Source organism: Macaca fascicularis, chromosome 10 (genome assembly GCF_037993035.2).
Source record: "Macaca fascicularis isolate 582-1 chromosome 10, T2T-MFA8v1.1".
Lineage (NCBI taxonomy): Eukaryota > Metazoa > Chordata > Mammalia > Primates > Cercopithecidae > Macaca > Macaca fascicularis.
Window position 1 is genome coordinate 76,438,968 of NC_088384.1, and position 18,531 is coordinate 76,457,498.

At 38.6% G+C, this 18,531-nt stretch overlaps 1 long non-coding RNA gene across 2 annotated transcripts in view; it reads right to left on the reverse strand.

Annotated features, from left to right (window-relative positions):
• Positions 1–963: 963 nt before the first annotated feature.
• Positions 964–18,531, reverse strand: part of LOC102130445 (uncharacterized) — a 37,174-nt gene continuing 19,606 nt past the window's right edge. Inside the window, exons 2-4 of one of the 2 annotated variants that reach the window (XR_281385.4) lie at positions 6,602–6,655; positions 2,293–2,445; positions 964–1,094 (exon numbers count right to left, since the gene is read on the reverse strand). This is a non-coding gene — a long non-coding RNA (uncharacterized lncRNA). Of the gene's footprint in view, positions 1,095–1,770; positions 2,446–6,601; positions 6,656–18,531 lie in introns of those variants that run through there. The other variant, XR_012418421.1, reaches the window with a different exon arrangement.

Below are 18,531 nucleotides of genomic sequence, written 5' to 3' on the forward strand. Positions count from 1 at the left end.
ATTGCTAGATCATGGGTTAAATGGATAATTTAAATTTATAATAAACCGTTAAACTTGGCCGGGCGCGGTGGCTCAAGCCTGTAATCCCAGCACTTTGGGAGGCCGAGACGGGCGGATCACGAGGTCGGGAGATCGAGACCATCCTGGCTAACATGGTGAAACCCCGTCTCTACTAAAAAAATACAAAAAACTAGCCGGGCGAGGTGGCGGGCGCCTGTAGTCCCAACTACTGGGGAGGCTGAGGCAGGAGAATGGCGGGAACCCGGGAGGCGGAGCTTGCAGTGAGCTGAGATCCGGCCACTGCACTCCAGCCTGGGGGCAGAGCGAGACTCCGTCTCAAAAAAAATAAATAAATAAATAATAAAAAAAAAATAAACCGTTAAACTGTTTTCCTAAAGAGTTGCACCATTTTACACTCATACCAACAATATATGAGACATCCAGTTGCTCCAGATCCATGTTGAAGCTTGGTATTGTCAATTTTTTTTTTTTTTTTTTTTTTTTTGAGACAGAGTCTCACTCTGTCGCCCAGGCTGGAGTGCAGTGGCCGGATCTCAGCTCACTGGAAGCTCCGCCTCCCGGGTTCACGCCATTCTCCTGCCTCAGCCTCCGGAGTAGCTGGGACTACAGGCGCCCGCCACCTCGCCCGGCTAGTTTTTTGTATTTTTTTTTTTTAGTAGAGACGGGGTTTCACCGTGTTAGCCAGGATGGTCTCGATCTCCTGACCTCGTGATCTGCCCGTCTTGGCCTCCCAAAGTGCTGGGATTACAGGCTTGAGCCACCGCGCCCGACCGGTATTGTCAATTTTTTTTAATTTGCTATTCTGATGTTTATATATTGATATCTCATTATGTTTTTAATTTGCGTTTCCTTCATGACTAATAACACTGACCATCTTTTCATGGGCTTATTGGCTAAATTAATCAGCTTGGGCAGCCATAAGAGAATACCATAGGCTGGATGGCTCAAACAACAGAATTTTATTTTACGTTTTTACAGTTCTGAAGGCTGAATGTCTGGATCAGGGTACTAGCATGGTTGAGATCTGGTGAAGTTTTCTTCCTCGTGTGCAGTTAGCCACTCTCTTGCTGTGTCTTCACATACGAGAGAGAGAGAGAAAAAAGAGTGCTCTCTAATGCCTCCTGTTATAAGGGTTTGTCCCATCAAACCATGACCTTGCCTAATCCTAATTACCTCCTAAGAGCTCCATCTCCAAATACAGTCACACTGAGGGTTAGGGCTTCGACATATACATTTTTGAAGGACATAGATATTTAGTCCATTACGTTAACCACTCCTATAACCTCTTTTTTGAAGTGTCTATTTTTGTATTGAGTTGTCTGTCATTTTCTTATTGAATTTAAGGGTTATTTATATATTTCGATAAAAGTCCTTCATCAGACATATTATTGCAAATATTTTCTCTTAAGATGTGTATACGATGCATTTTCTTAATAATATATTTTGAAAAGCAGAGGTTTTAGTTTTGATCACATACATGTAATCATTTTTTTCTTTTAAAATTAGTGCTTTTGAGTTATGTCTAAGAAATCTTTGCCCATCCCAATGTTGTGAAGACTTTCTCCCATAGCTCCTTGCAGAAGTTTTATATTTTTAGCTTATATGTTTAGTTTTACATTTTTAGCTTTTGTGTTTAGGTCTAGAATCCAATTTGAGTTAGTTGTTATATATGTCGTGAGATGAGATTTTTTCTTTGAAGATATTCAGTTGTTCCAGAAGACTTTGTTGTAAGATTTATTCTTTCTCCACTAAATTATGTAATCACTTTGTCAAAAATCAATTGACCGTATATGCATGGGCCCATTTCTAGACTCTCTATTCTGTTCAGTTGATTGGCATGCCTGCCTTTGCAACAATACTACAATGTCACTTATTGTAACTTCAGCATAAATTTTGAAATCAATAGGGAAAGTTCTACAATTTTGTTCCTTGTCAAGATTCTTTTGGCTATTCTAGGTCTTTTGCTTTTCCATCCAAATCTTAGTTTTTAAATTTCTAGGAAAGAGCCTGGTGGTATTCTGATTAAAACAGAACAATTTGGGGAATGTATAATAGATATTTTACATTATTGAGTCTTCTAAAACCATAAATGTGGTGATATTACCATTTGTTCAGATCTTTCTTAATTTCTCTCAGCAATGTTTTGTAGATGTTACCTGGAAATACAGTCATCTAAAGATTTGGCTGGGAGCTGGAGAATTTACTAACAGGTAACTTGCTGCATTGTTGGCATGTTAGTGCTGGGGCTGGCAGGAGTCCTTAGATCCTTACCATACGGGCCTTTCCACAGGACTGCTTGAGCATCCTCTTGACATGGCAGCTGGCTTCTACAGCATGAGCAAACCAAGAGGCTACAATGCTTCCTCAGAAGCCACATGTTGTTGCCTCTACAGTATTCTATTGATCACTCAGGCCAGCCTTGTACTGTAAGAAAGGATTGTACAATGATTGGAGTATCAGGAGATTAGGACCACTGAAGACCATCTTGGAGACTGGCTACCATATCAGTCATTATACCCACCCAAAAGCTCCTGTATCTAGCTGGAAGATATAGCTTATCCCAATTTGATGGTGGCAATGTAGAGTTTTCATAGTTAAATCTTGGACTTTGAATTGAGATGAACCTGGGTTTAAATCCTGACCCTGTCCTTTGGGAAATGTAACCTTCCTGAGCCTGTTTTCTTGTTGGCAAAACCCAGATAAGAATGCCTATATCATAGGGTTGCTGTAAGAATTAATTAAATCAATGCATTTGACATAGGGTAAGCACTCAATAAATGATAAATTCTATAATTATTACTTCTCTTAGAAAATAAGGAAATTAAAAGTTATAGTTACCTAGTTATTCCAAAACACTAGGAAGAGTTACACGAAGGAAAGGAAAAAAATGAAAAAATATTGGCTGCTTATCAAAAATAAGGGCTTTGGCCTTGGCCAGGAGCCTGCCTTAACTGTCAGAGAAGGTGGTTGTATGTGACGTCTCCTGATTCCTACCAAAACTCACATGGCCAAGAGAGCCTGCAAAGAGTTCCTGTTCAGATTGACCATTTCTCTCTGTCTTACTATGTCCAAGGCTGGTCTCAGGCTGTGGGAGGATACTCTATCAACCCAAGTCAGGTTGAAAAGTCTCAGCTAGAAGGTTAACAACTCAGGAGCAGCCCTCTACACAAGAGGGACCAGAGTTGGTGGCTAAATGCCTGAGCTGCTTTATCCCACAATGGATAATTTTCAGTTGTGTTTTACACAGTGGCCCAGAAGGGTCCAGCAGGACTGAGCCCTAAGGAGTCAGTGTGTTTCTTTGCAACCCTTTATTGGCTTTCTCTATTTACTCTCTCACTTTTCCCACTCCCTCAATACGCTTCCTGGGATCCACTTCTAAATAATCTTCTTACACCAAATTATTATCAGGATCTGTGTTTGTGGCAACCCACACTAAAACACAGGCTGGCCTCAAAAATGCAATGTTTTAGACACATATGAGTGCCCTGAGTGAAAGGTGACTCTCTCCAGAGAAGGAAGTAAAGAAAGGAGAGAGGTGCAATTTATCCCAAACCAAGAACCCAGGTTAGAAATAAAGTTGAGAAATAGTCACTCAAGGTAGTTTTGATGCCCGACCTCTCCACAGTATCACACCCATAGGGTTCAAAAGTATTTGTTCTGGAAATTTCTCAGCCAATGTTCCAAAGCCCTTGGCAAAAACACCTTGCTCGAGGTAGAAATCACATGAAATAGCAGAGTAATTGCTTTTTCTATGAGAAGCAAGCCACAAGCCACAGCAGAGAGGCCACCATCCCAAACACAATACTTTGGCAATACAGAGGGTTTTCTTTGAAAGGACTGTACAAATACATTTCTCTCACTGGGAACTTCAATAGAAGATAATTATTCTTTTCTGCCTCATAATATATATTAAAAATGTTCACATGTGGCTTTCCAGGGAATTCTGCCAAATATTTTCAGGCACCACATCCAACTTTACTAATTTTATATGGCCTGCTTAGTCTATTATGGAATACCCTTTCATGCAGTATGAATTTGCTAAAGAGGCTAAAATATATTCCCTTATATTAAACACCTAGTTTTTTAAAAGTTTTCAAGACTGGGAACTTACGTTCCTTGTACTTATCTCACGATGAGATAACCACAGAAAATAAATTAAGGCCCTTCTGAAAAATTGTATGTTTATCTAGACTTTTACTACCATCAAGAAACAAAATAAAATAAGACTATCACCTTCAGGAAATGCAATGCACGCTGACAAGAAGGTTGTTTTCAGATAAACAGTGTATTTCATTACCACCAGGGCATGCAATATCTCAACCACTACGCTTCACAGCCTTTTTCTGTTTTTATGAGTTCATGCCAACAACAAGCAATGAGCACAAAGGCTGTGCGAAATGCCGCATTTGTTGGAGTGTTTGTGTTGGCTTCCTTCAAATCGGCTGATTTCCAAATCTCCTTCTCCACCCCACCTTAGTTATATTTATACTGTTGTGCAGAACAAACTTGGATCCATATTTAAATATGAAATGCTTTGTGGCCATTCGTGCAAATCTCTTTATCGGGGTCTCGCACATTAACGCCCTTCACAATTGACCCACAGGCCAATTGTTTAACATAACGTTTCCACAGGGCTGCTTCCACGGAGACACAGCCTTGTTTTTACTTTTCTTAGCTTTCCTGGACAATCAAAAGGAAGTGGAACAGAGCCGGCTTGCTGAAAGCTGGAGCTGCCCCAGTGTCTCCTCCTACCTTCTGTCTCGGGTTTTGTTTTTCTGCTTCTTTTTCTTTTTCCCATCATTTTTCATGGTAAAGAAGCCGGAGCCAGACTATGTAGCTAGAATCTCTCAGTCCTTGTGTCTGCTGCTTTCTCCCTCCCTGCTCAAAGTTAATGTGAAGGCTGACTATCACCAGTCTCAGGAAACTAAATTGTGCCAGCCACCTCAATTTTAGCAAAATTGGGTCCTCTGTTGATTCGCAAAGTGTTAAAGTAATACAGAGGGGTGTGTGTATATATGTTGGAGGTGGGAAGTGGGGAGACAGAGCTCTCAATGGGAACTCTCAGCTTAGGAAATGTAAAATTCTTCATTCCTCTTTAACTTAGGGGTTGCTTTAACCTAGAGAAGTCACACTACTTTCTCCCTTTTCCATTTGTTTTCTTTAGAAGAGAAGGGATGCAATGTGTGCAAACTGAAATGGAAAGACTTATGATACCCAAAGCACTTTTTTTAAAAGAACGTTCCCACAGGTGCTATGGTCAGTAATTTAGTCTCTAAATTGCAGCTTTCTCTTCTGTAAGCTGGAGATTGATTTATATTTATGGAGTGCTTACTGTAACTACTAGATACACTAGGCATACATATAACAGACAGTAATGTGCCATCACATATGATGATTGTGAAGACTTTTAATAAGCTATCTCACATACAGCATAGAGCACAGAGCAGTAGTGAGTGAGTATGCAGAAATGTCAATCATCACTCATAATTATCAGCATGAATCATAGTGAGACTTAAGAGATTTAAGGACTGAGACTTCATGTCTCTATTATAGCTAATAAAGTGATTGAGAGCCCAAGTTTTGGAGCCTAGTACACTCTCACTCCAATCTCCATTCCATTTCCACAGATGCAACTTTTAGTAAGTTATTTAAGCTCTTTAAGTCTCAGTGTCCTCATCCGTAAAATGGAGTTAATAAAGCATTCACCTCAAAGTGGAGTTAATAAAGCATTCACCTCAAAGCATTGCTATGAGGGTTGTGCTTATATATGTGTACTTAGCACAGTGTTTTACATATCAATATATGCTGTACAGATCACTATATGGTATTATTAATTATTAATGTTACTTGCTTATTTAATGTATTTTTATTATAAAGACATAAAATTGGCCCAAAGCACAAATGTATACCTACTCCTTCACATACCTTAAAGATACAAATTATTTTCATAATCAGTTGGTTTGATAATAAACATATTCTTCAGTCCTTGGAAATCTTTCAACCAAAGTGTCACCAAGTTATATAGGAATTGAACATGAAGAGAGCCAATCAAGCAGAGAAACTAAGCCTGGGAGAATATTGCATCGTGCGTTAATCAAGGACAGCAATCCTTGCGGTTTTAACAAACAGCCCCACATCATAGTGGCTTAACACAAAGTAGAGTGACTTACTGCCCATGTTATAGTTCAATGCACGTCTGCAGGAAGGACCTGCCTCCACTCATGCAGGTACCTGAGATCACCTGTCCATTGGCTATACTGCCTTTTAGGGCCTCCAAATCCCAAGCTGAATTATTCCCATCCATCCAGTAGAAAAGGAAAAAAGAATGTGGAAGGATCATGCAGAATGTTTCAGGGGTCAGTCCTGGATGTAAAATATGTGACATTGGCTAGAATGCTGTTACACATTGCCACCTATTTCAAGGGATGCTGAGGTTTGGAGTCTTCTTGGGTCCCCAGAGATCTGAGTATCACCTAGCACTGTTTCTGCTTCAGGTGAGTAGAAGGAGCTCACTTTACATCTATCAACCTGATTTAAATAACTAAACAAACAGCTATAAGCTTCAGTGAAAATGCCTTACCCAGACTGAATATTTCATCCTTGCAAAAGGTGCTCCCATAATATATGGTCCAACCTAGAACAGTTTTAAGAGAGAAACAAGGTGTTAAGAGTGGTAATAAATCTAAATGATATTTTGAAATTTTAAACAATTAATTAATGTACTGATTTTTATTTGTTAGTGGAACTATAAAATAGTTCTGGTCAAAACTATTTTTGAAAAATAATATTTTTTAATCAACATAGAATATATCCACCTATATTAAAATTACTTTAAATACAATGTTCATTATATGAACATTAAAAAAAACATAAGCAAAACAGTTTTTCTTGGTATATATTTATATATATTAATTGGGGTTTTTTTAGCCACATGGGTCTCATACCACATTACTGGTATTTTAATATGTCTTCAATATTATTTTATTATTTTTCTTATTTTTATAAAATACCTGAGATCTTTTCAAAATCACATGATTAAAGTATGTGAATTTCTCTATTTTTTTAAAGAAAAAGTATCCCTTGACGTTGGCTGTGATACCTACCAAGTTCACAGTAAGTTTTGCTAAATGAATATTGTACAAGTCTGCCCAACCTTGTATAACAAAATACCACGGATTGGGTATTGTTTCTTATAATTCTAGAGACAAGATCAAGGTGCTAGTGGATTCAGTTTCTCATGAAGGCTCTCTTTCTGGTTTATAGACAGCCGCTTCTTGCTGTGTCTAAAGGGAGAGAGGAAGTGAAAGCTTCCTTGCTTTGGGTCAGAGCTCCACTCTTTTGACCTCATTTAGCTTTCATTACCTCCGAAAAGTTCTGTCTCTAAATAGAGTGACACTGTGGGGTAGAGCTTCAAAATATAAATCTGGGGAACACATAACTCAATCCATAGCAATGCTATTATTCTTTACTAAAATATAAAAATGTTTCAGCCCCAAAATACTTTTTCATGTTCTGACTTTTTGCCTGTCCGCAGAGTGCTTATATTGGGCAAATATTTTACAAGCAAAACTTATCAAAAAATTATTTATGATACTTTTGAATGTTTCGCTAAACATAAACGTCACAGAATCACAGACCTTCTCAATTTTATTTTATTTCAGTATATGGAAGGCAATTTTATTCAGTTAAAAATAGGAGCTCTATCAACAGTTTCTTACCACAAGTTGAGTTTTTCCATAGCATAATTATAGACTTTCAAATGGAAATTGTGCATGCCATTTGAGCTTTCACTGTTTAATATGTATAGTGTGTAGACATAAATTTGAATATCTTCCTGTCTGAAGCTTTGTTGTCAACAATCGCAGGTCCCTAAAAGTTTCAACTGCTGACTTCTTGACACTTCATCCATTGAATACTTTGATTTAAATATTCCCAACTGATTTTGAGCAAGAAACTCGTTTATAAACATATAGTTTATCTTTGTCAGAATGAACTTCTAAAACCTTTACTTAACTTCCATGAACTAGGTGAGAAAAAAACCATTCAATCCATTAATGGAGCCATCTTAACTAATCTCTTTGAAGCATGCCTTGCGAGCATCATACAGCCTGCCTCGGGACCACGGCATAACTGGCTGGAAACTGAAGGTCCGATAGGGCCAGAGCCTTGAGTTCCTCTCCCACCCCCATATCCAGAAAAAGTTACCCAACAGTAGCTACTCCTGCCTGACTATACTATGCATGCTGCCCTTGAAAGGGCTATGTTGATTTTGATGCATCTGGAAAGAGTTAGGAAGAGAAAAATGGGTCATCTCTGTTTCTTTTCAGATCTGGCCACTTGTTGAAATGAAAACTCTGTTTATTCCATGTGCATCTCACTCACTTTTAGGCAAGGTCATGAGAGACGTGTAAGCACAATGCAGAGGTCTTCCAAGTCTATCCCAGATTATTTTAACACAAATACTGATAATAATTTTTCACTTAAGGGAAAATATCTTGGACAAATGCTAATCTGGATAGATAACAGGACAAAAGATGTAGACCTGAATGTCCCAGACAAACTAGTACATCCAGTTGATATGTTCACTCTACCTTTGTGCCCCTTCCCAGTTAATGCCTTAGAGGTTTCCCCATGAAAGTCAAGTAGTGTGTGTATCTATCATCCAGGTATTCCAAATGGGGTCTTTTTTGCACACAGCATCTGCTATGTCCTGATGAAAACTCAGTTGCTTCACAAGGGCCTTTGCTAATCATTCTCTGTCCTCTTCCTGTGATCTTTTAGATTCCAAGTGGATAGCAGAGGACATTGCTCAAACTGGACAAACTGGCTAAAATTACCCAGAGCCCTCTACTGTGGAAAAAGGGTGAAAAATTCACTTTTGATACTCAAAAAGCAAGGGGGCGCTGGATGCGATGGCAAGAGTGTGGGTGGGGGCCATGGGGGCCCTGAGTGTAGTATCTCAGTTATGCTGCTTTAATCCCCAACTATATTCCTAGTGCACTTTGGGATTCCACTGGCAAAGCCACCATTGATCTGTACACCAAATCTCAGCTTTAAAGACAAGGAGATACACTCCCTGTATGTAATCCCCAAAGCTCAAAACAGCTAGTTTTAGAACAAATTAATAAAATTCAGCTTTCCACCCCAGATGGCAAACCCCACTATTATTTATTTCAAGAGTTAGTTGAGACTGAAAAGATAAACAGGCTGAAGAAAGAGAAATAAAGCAAACAGGCAGTTTTGTTATAGTTTACATCTGCAATTCTATCCCTGAAATATCTCTTCTAGCAGCTTTCCAAGATAGATTATTGTCTGCACTTAATTAAGACATTTCTTTTTTTAAAAGCTGTCACCAGGAAACTAAGACATTACACCAAATCATTCATTTACCTATTCATTCACTCTCAAATGTTTGTTCGACACACATTTGTCAAACACCTTTGGAGACAAATGCTACCTCAGGTTCCATAAAGCCACAGTATTTCCCAGAAGAAAAAAAAATCTGTTAAGGTTGGGGGGGTGTTCCTTAGATACAGCCGTGGGGATATTCACAGTATTTAACAATCATTGCAGCATGGGCTCCAGTCAATCAGAATGACAGTCCTGTCACACAACCAATAAGGAAGGATAAAGCTTATGGATACAATATGGCCACTGAAAAGACCCTGGAGCAAACCTAATTGCTGAGAATGGTAAAGACAGATCTTAGTGACTAATGCTTCTAAATGCTGTGAAAGCAAAAGTAGGTTGAGCCTTAGTGTAAAAGTTATCCTGCCTTATTTTCAGAAAAACTGTCTAGAACAGACCCATCTCCCTTCATTTCCTTGTGTCAATTCGAGGTGAAAACTTGAGAAGTTAGTGGATGCCACTTATATATAAACATGGTATGTGTCCCTTCCTTTTATAATCTCTAATTCTCACGACTTTGTCAGTAAATATTACTTTACCCGCCAAGGAGATGAGAAAGTAGCCCTAAGAGTTGCTGTGTTTTGCTGAGGTCTCACATCTAGATAATGATGGTGGGTTTCAAAACCAGATCTACCTACCTCACTCAGAACATCTCCCCCTTCATTCTAATTTCCTTTTGGGATCTAATTTCTCCCACATTTAGCTCACTCTTAGGAGGAGTATGAAACTGGTCAGCCCGCCCCTACTCAAGGAGTAAACCTATGATCCAAGCAAGGTTTGATGAATTGCAAAAATGGCCACCATTCTTCTCCACCACAACCCCACATCTATTCCACTTTGCAATATGAATCTGGCAGCTCCTCTCATCAAGAGGTGGGGTTCCCACTCTTTAAATCTGGGCTGGCCTTGTATTTTGCTTTTGCCGAAAGAATATAGCAGAAGTAACATTGTGAAGGTTCTGAGCATGGGCCTCATGAGACCTTGCACACTTCTACACCTCTCTTGGATCCCTGCCCACTTGTTGTGTGAACAAGCCCTTGCTCACCTCATGGAAGCTGAGAGACCACATGGAGCAAAAACAAACCATCCAGATGGGCCATTTTAGACGGACCAGCCATCACTGACCTGGTAGGGGATGGTAGATGCATGAGTGAGCCTGGTTTGGTCTGGCCCAGAACTGTAGAAAACTTCAGCTAAGTCCAGCCCAAATTTTCAACCTACAAAACGATGAGCTATGAAAAGGTAGTGGTATTAAGCCACAAAGTTTTTTTTACATAGCAATATTTAACCAAAAGTTAAGAATAGAAAATACTTATGATAAATCTCAGAGGCAGCCCATGACAAGATTTTTAAGTACCTCTTCTTTCCTGGATTTCTGGATCTTCCCTGATTCTTGCCCTCTCTGAGCCTGGTTCTCTAACAGCATCTTTCATACCATGAGCCACCTGTGTCCTCACAACAAATTCCTCTGTCTTGAGTTTGTCAGAATTTCTGTCAACCCAAAAAACTCTAACTAATCTTAAAGACTTTGGTGTAAACTCTACATTTTGCTGCTGAAAAACTGACTAGACAACCTCACATAGAGAACAGGATCACCATCATCAAACAAGGCCATCACCCTAGTCATGACATAAACCAATCCAGTATTAATAAAGTAAGACTAGCTGCTATGAAAAGCAATCCCTAAATCTCAGGGGCTTAACATGATAATGCTTTAATTACCATGCCTGTCACTGGCTAGTAATGGACTTTTCTGGTGGAGTAGGCTTCCATGTGATCATCCAGGGTCTTGGGCACCTTCCGATTGTGAGTCTGTCCTCTCCTAGGTCTTAAGGGCCCTCATGATTCAGCCAGACGGGAAAGGAGATGGCACATGAGAGGGTTTTATAAGCCAGTCCTAGAAGTACCACCCATCACTTTTGCACACCTTGCATTGCACAGACCTCAGGCACATTACCACATCAAGCTATCAGAGAAATATTGTTGTCTAGTAATATAAACCCAAGGATGAAGTAAGAGCAAAAATAGGGTCAGATCTTTCCCACAGAGTCTTAACTGATTTTATTATACAGAATCATATTATTGCGATTAAGCCTTTTCTCCTCCTTCAAAAATCACTCCATTTTACAAAGTAACCAATAAATGAACACATTTTGTCTACTGTGGGATAAAATAGAATGGAGAATGCTTTCTCTGCATTAGAATACCCAGAAACTGAAATTCTTACATTCACTGCAACTCGCTAAAGGGAAAGCTCTGTTAGAGACAGGAAACCAGGCTCAGAGGACACCATTGTCCTGCCACGATATTCTTTACTATTTTCATTCCTTCCACAAAATAAGCCTGAGATTTGGGGGCAGGGATTCTACAAGTAATCATTTGCTTTCCTTTGTCTGACGAATAGCAACTACAGCAGTTTATTAACCACTAGATTACTCTTAAAATTTTGGCGTATCTTCAGAATCACGCAGACACAGTTAGGGAAAAAAAATATTTCTTTCCTTCTCCCCTCCCCAGTGGATTTCTTTTCCCCTTCCAATTTCATAAGAAAGTCCCCAGGAAAAATATACTTATAACAGTATCAAATTAATGGATGGATTGAGCTTACATTTTTCTTTTCCCATGATGCATTCTAAATACCAAAAAAAGACTAGACAGACAGTGGGACCCATCCATCCACATTCCAAGACATGCTCCAGTTACCCAATCATTACAGAGCACTGCCAGGAGGCAGAGGCTATGATTTGACTAGAATTCAGCTATTTTCAATATATTCTAGTTACTTAGTTGATACTGAAGCCTATGATCAAACATTAAATAGCCAATGAGCTTTTCTAAAGAAACTGCACAGTGGCATCTGATGTGCTGTAAGTTGTACCAATTTGCACCACAGAGCGTGCCTCTGAACAGGTGAGATTACAAAACAAAGCCTTGGAATTCATATGCCTTCATTCACTGTTTTCACATTTCTCTGTTCCAAAATGTTTGGCTAGTGTTTCTTCCTCCCTCCACCCTCAGCTCTTTCTTAAGGACAGAGAAAAAAAATCTAATTCTCATGAAATGATTGGTTTTTAAAGTATGCTAAGTATTTGGAGATTTATTAGAAAGAGTTTTAGTTCCTCATTACTCCAGAGCAAATTATTACTGATTTACAACAGACAGCTCATCTGATATCCTTCAGGCAGTCATAAAAAATAGTCTGAATATTAAAAATGGTTGATGTCTTTCTGGCAAAAGCAGCTAAACTCAGCCAATGACAGCCCCTTCCAACTTAATGAAAAATAGCCCATTCTCACTGTGTGTTCTGTTCCCTTTTGTATAAGTATTCCAAAGAACCTGAATTCATATGCATTTATTTTCATATTAAGCTCATTTATCAGAAAGACCTCTTCTAGATACCCCATTCACACCAGAGTGATTTTCAAAGTCAGAAAGAACATTTACTAGGATCACCATGTACTTAAAGCTGGGCATGTTTATTATAGAGCACTTAGAGTAAGGATTTTATTACCATTAAGCAACCCCACTGACAACAGGTCAAAGTTTTGCTGTGAACATGCTATCTAAGAGTATCAGCTCCTTAAAAAACTGCCAGGTTTATGTCCTGACTCCATCCCTGGACCAACTCTCCTACCTTAGCAAGCCTCAGTCTTCTCCCCTGCAAAATGGAGCTATCAAGAGCATCCATTTCAATGGTCATTGTGAGATTTAGGTGAGGGTTTTAATTTTATCACAGCACTGGACATATAGAAGATTCTCCATTAATATAAGCTACTGGCACACAACCAAGACTACTAATAGATGACTAGTAGCAGATTTGCCCACTACCTGCCCGCTAAGAGGATTATACTTTGCCAGCTTAGTTTCTTCTTCTCCTCTGGTTCCCCCAGAAGGGTCTGGACTAACCAGACTAGACCTTTGGGGCTTATGTATTGCAGAATAAACATAAATAAAGCAGAGGGAAAAACACAAAAAGAAGGGTACAGGCAAAGACAGATTTAGGAACTTTAAATAAGAGGTCCTGAGGAGAAAGGAGCTGGTCTGGAATGTGAGGAAATTTGTTGAAGTTTGTGGAAAGAAAAAAGGAGATTTGAAGTTATGTTCTCCTACTATTTTGTTGTTGTTGTTGTTGTTCTTCATGGAATTCAAGAAATGTTAAGTAAAGAACTGGATTATTTCCAGTTTTTTTGTTTTTTCAGCTTTATTGAGGTCCAACTGACAAATAAAAATTGTATACACGTACAGTGTATGACCTGATGTTTTGATATATGTATGCATTGTGAAATGATCACCACAAGCAAGCTAATTAACACATCCATCACTTCACATAGTTACCTTTGTTTGTGTGTGTGGTGGGAACAGTCAAGGTCTACTCTCTTAGTAAATTTCATGTATACAATATTGTATTGTTAACCATACTCACCATGCTTTACATTAGAGCCACAGAACTCATTCATTCTGCACAATTGAAACTGCACCTTTTAACCAGCAGCTCCTGATTCCCCACCCCCGCATCTTACCCCCACTGGAAACCACCATTCGACTCCGCTTCTATGACTTCAACTGTTTTCTATTAGATATACAGTCAGCCCTCCGTACCCATGAGTTCCACATTCATGGATTCAACCAACCAAAAATTGAAAATATTTGGAAAAAAGGATGGCTGTATCAGTACTATGTTCAGACTTTTTTGTCTTGTATTAGTCCCTGAACAATACAGTAAAACAACTACTTACATAACATTTATATTCTATTAATTATTATAAGAAATCTAGTGATTACTTAAGGTATACGAGAGGATGTATAGGTTATGTGCAAATACTATACCATTTTTATATAAAGGACTTGAGCATCCATGGATTTTGGCATTTGCAGGACATTCTGGAACCAATCTTCCATTGATACTGAGGGACAATTATCTAAGTGAGATCACAGAGCATTTGTCTTTCTGTGCCTAATTTATTTACCTTAGCATAATGTCCTCCAGGTTCATCCATGTTGTGACAAATGACAAATCTCCTTTTTTAAAGACTGAGTACTATATATACACACAATGGAATGTTATTATAAATATCACATTTTCTTTATCCATTCATCTGTTGATGGACACTTAGGTGGATTCCATGTCTTGGCTGTTGTAAATAACCAAATTTCTTTTAGACACTGGAGTGTGTATGTTTGTGTGAGTGTGCATGCCCATGTATGCATATGCATGTGTGTGCATGTGCACGTGTGTGTGTGTGTGTGAGAGAGAGACTATCATCCTTATTGGACTGAACCAATTGGATTACGGAATTATGCATTATCACTACACTTCTACTGTTACTACTCTTACTTACAGTTATCAAATGTTCTGGTTTAAACTGGCTGCCCTGCCCTTCATCATGAGCAGCATCTACTTTCATTTTCAAAAATATCCCAATTTGTGCAAATGAATTTTATGGTCACTCTCCTACTGTTGCTCCCGTCACTGCTGCTGTTACTGCTATGTTTTCATCCAAGAGAAATAATCAATGCAAATATTTAAATTTTACATCATTCTATGTACATTTGGAAAAATATTTCCCGTAGATCTTAGTAGCAAATACATTAATTCCTCAGCCAATTAAAGAACTTTTTAGCAACTTGCTCCATAAACACCAGCTTCTGGGTGAAAGTAAGATTTTTACCATCTGACCCTAACTTATTCAATAAACTCATCATAAACCCAAATAATATCTTCAAATTGTCTTTCCACTAAAGTATGCTCTCCTCTTTAGATTTCCAGCATTAAGGACAAGGTAACAGACAAAGGGCAGGTTCAAGGGCAAGGGCAAGTAAGGCTATATCAGGTTTCTATTGTGTGCACTTTGTTCCTAAGAAGAGAGAAATCTAATTTAATATGACAAAACCATTATCACTTCCAGAACCTCAGATACAGCAAGCATTTTAGGAGCAGGAGCAGATATCTTTTCTAAGTTTAATCATCATCAACCTCATATTATTCACTTTAGTGCCTTATTCCTTAAGTATTCTTCAAAAATTATAATAGGCATATACTGGTCAGACTATTCCACTAAGGAAAAAAGGAAAAATAATATTTTAAGTCAGAAATAGCCCGGGCATGGTGGCTCACCAGCACTTTGTAATCCCAGCACTTTGGGAGGCCAAGGCTGGCAGATCACCTAAGGTCAGGTGTTCGAGATCAGTCTGCCCAACATGGTGAAATCCTGTCTCTACTAAAAATACAAAAATTAGCCAGGTGTGGTGGTGAGCACCTGCAGTCCCAACTATTCGGAACGCTGAGGCAGGGGAATCGCTTGAACCCAGGAGGCAGAGGTTTGCAGTGAACCGAGATCGCCACTGCACTCCAGCCTGTGCAACAAGTGTGAAACTCCGTCAAAAAAGAAAGAGGAAGGAAGGAAGGAAGGAAGGAAGGAAGGAAGGAAGGAAGGAAGGAAGGAAGGAAGGAAGGAAGGAAGGATGGAAGGAAGGAAGGAAGGAAGGAAGGAAGGAAGGAAGGAAGGAAGGAAGGAAAGGATGAGAGAGAAGTTCTTGTGAACTTGATGTCAAAGATGTTAGTTTTTGCTTCCCAAAAAGATAACCTTTGAAAAAATTCAAATGGCTATATTTATCTTTTGTATTGAGCATCTTAAGATGCCAGTTAAAGATTGTTTATTTTCGGGCCCTTGAATTTAATGATTTTACGAAAATATATGTGAAGCACATGAAGATGGCATTACAGAATTTAATTTTAAAGGTGAGAGAGAGGAAGAAAACACTATGAAACTCTGAAAGCAATTATAGTAAAATATTTATTTTTCTATACTTGGGAATTATTACAAGGACTTTCTGCAAAAATATTCCTTACAAAGGAAATGATTTAGGATATAATATGGACATGTTTCCAGCCAAATGGGCATGTTTCTATCTTCAAGGAGAGGGAAATGAAATATGGAAACAAAAAAAATTCTACTTTTGCTAAATAAGTTACTACCAAAGGTCAGGTCCATGGCAATGCATTTTGGCAGTTTTTTCTACTTCTCAGAGTCTCCTTCATTTTCTAGGGATATCTGAACCACATATCTCTCTCCATCTCTCTCTCTCAGCCCCTCTTTATTTAAGTTTCCAGAATGTTTCCTTGGTTAAGTCCTCTAACACCACTCAATAATGTGTTCAGTACCTTGGGAATATCTGTGGTCATGTAATTCCATAATCATATTCCTAGATGATATGTCACAATTTGTTTACATTGGACTTAGAACTCAGCATGAGCTCACAAAGATGTCCATGAGAGGGGTCAATGATGACTTCATTATCTTGGGATGAACTCACCAGTTTTCAATGTCAGCACAGCCTGTCCCATTTCAATGACAAACAGAACCTTAAGGTATAAAGAAATCCTAAGAAATCAGGCACCTCTAAAATGTGAAAATAACTCATTGCATGAATGAGTATGGAGCAGGGAACTGGAAATGCTTCTTTGGCTGGCATTACCATGGAAAAACAAGAATCAAGACACCACTTTCTTCAAGTTACAATGAATTCCAGGGCAACACAACAGAATGAAAGCAATGTGTGCAAAGCTGTGTGAAGGAGACTGATGAAAAGTTTCAACTTCTGATGTACATAATCTATCAAATATGATCAGATCTATTAAATACACAAATCTATCTGTATACATGTGTCCAGTTCTATGACCACTTTTATCATTACCTAAACTATACCTGACTTCTGTCTTCTTACATCATTTCCAGGTAAGTTTTGTTATTTTGTTGTCAGAGGCGATTACTATATTTTTTACTATGTGATTACTTATTTTCTGCTATTTTTAATTTTAGACTTGTCATGACAATATTTGGAGGATGATTCTACTTTGCTAAGCTGCATTTTTCATTGCAAAATTTTTCTCTCTGTAATTTGTCTTCCAAAAGCTTTAAAATCATTCTTAGGCTATTATAATAAAATCACATCATTTGCTTGACATTCTCTGACATTATTGTATTTCCTCCCGTTTATCTAAGAAGGACAACTGGGACACCCATGCCAAATCAAGCAAATATTGCAGAATCAAACTCTTAAGAACATCGTTCTGGAAAAGTATCTAGTAGCCTTCAGGCTACCTGTCAAAGGGAAATAACTAAACATTTGGTTCAGTTCTCTTTTGTGCTCCCTAAAAGCTCACCTGGCAAGATAAATATTATGGAAGGAAGATGGGGGAAAAGGGTAGGCAATAGAAAAACATTATCTAAGAGAAAGAGTACTAAGGCCATGTCAGAATATGGCAGCCTCAGATGGGAATTAGCATAAAATTCTAGCCTTGGGTTGGGGAGAGAAAAATAAAGTTTCAATAAGAAAAAAAATTGTTGTCAAAAGAAAAAAATGTGGTACCACAGGGAGTGGGGCATTAGGAAAATTGCTTGAGGGTGTAACCACAAATGGCAGATGGACAAAGTTAGGTGGAGCCCAGAAATAAAGTGAAGCCTTTATTAGCAAACTTGCTGATATATAGATCTCATTGTTATGTAAGACCCAAGGAATTTCTCCCATGCTCCACACCCTTCTTAACAATCAACCTGGTACCTGGTTAAGATGTAGGTCTTTTCAGGTTCTTTGAACTTACTATCGTGCCCATCGTAGACACAGCTGTGTTGGAAGCTTAGCCAATAACTCCTTGCTCCTGACACCCTCCCTACAGTGGAAATTAAAACAGAATAATAAATATTCTTTTCAGTCATTATGTTGATGGGGAAACCCGGCACTGCACGATGAAACTTTGCTGAGACTCCCAAACATGGGTCAGATGTAGAACCAACACCCTGTCCTCAATGAACTTTCTCTAAATGAAGCTTCTTCATTTAGAGAAATGGAAGTGGAACTCTGAAGCTAAATCGGAGGACTCCAGGCAAATGAAGTGACTGAAAGTAAACAGGTTCCTACCTCATGGAGCTTTTAGGAAATCAGCAAGTCTTACGGTTTACCATTTGCTACTTTCCGTAATAACCCATGCAGCTGTTCTGTGATTTAAAATGTGTCATTTATGGAAAATCAAAAGGCAACTATTACAAAAATCCAAATTGCTTGTAGAACCAGGCAAATTATTCCATTCAATTATCTCTGTAA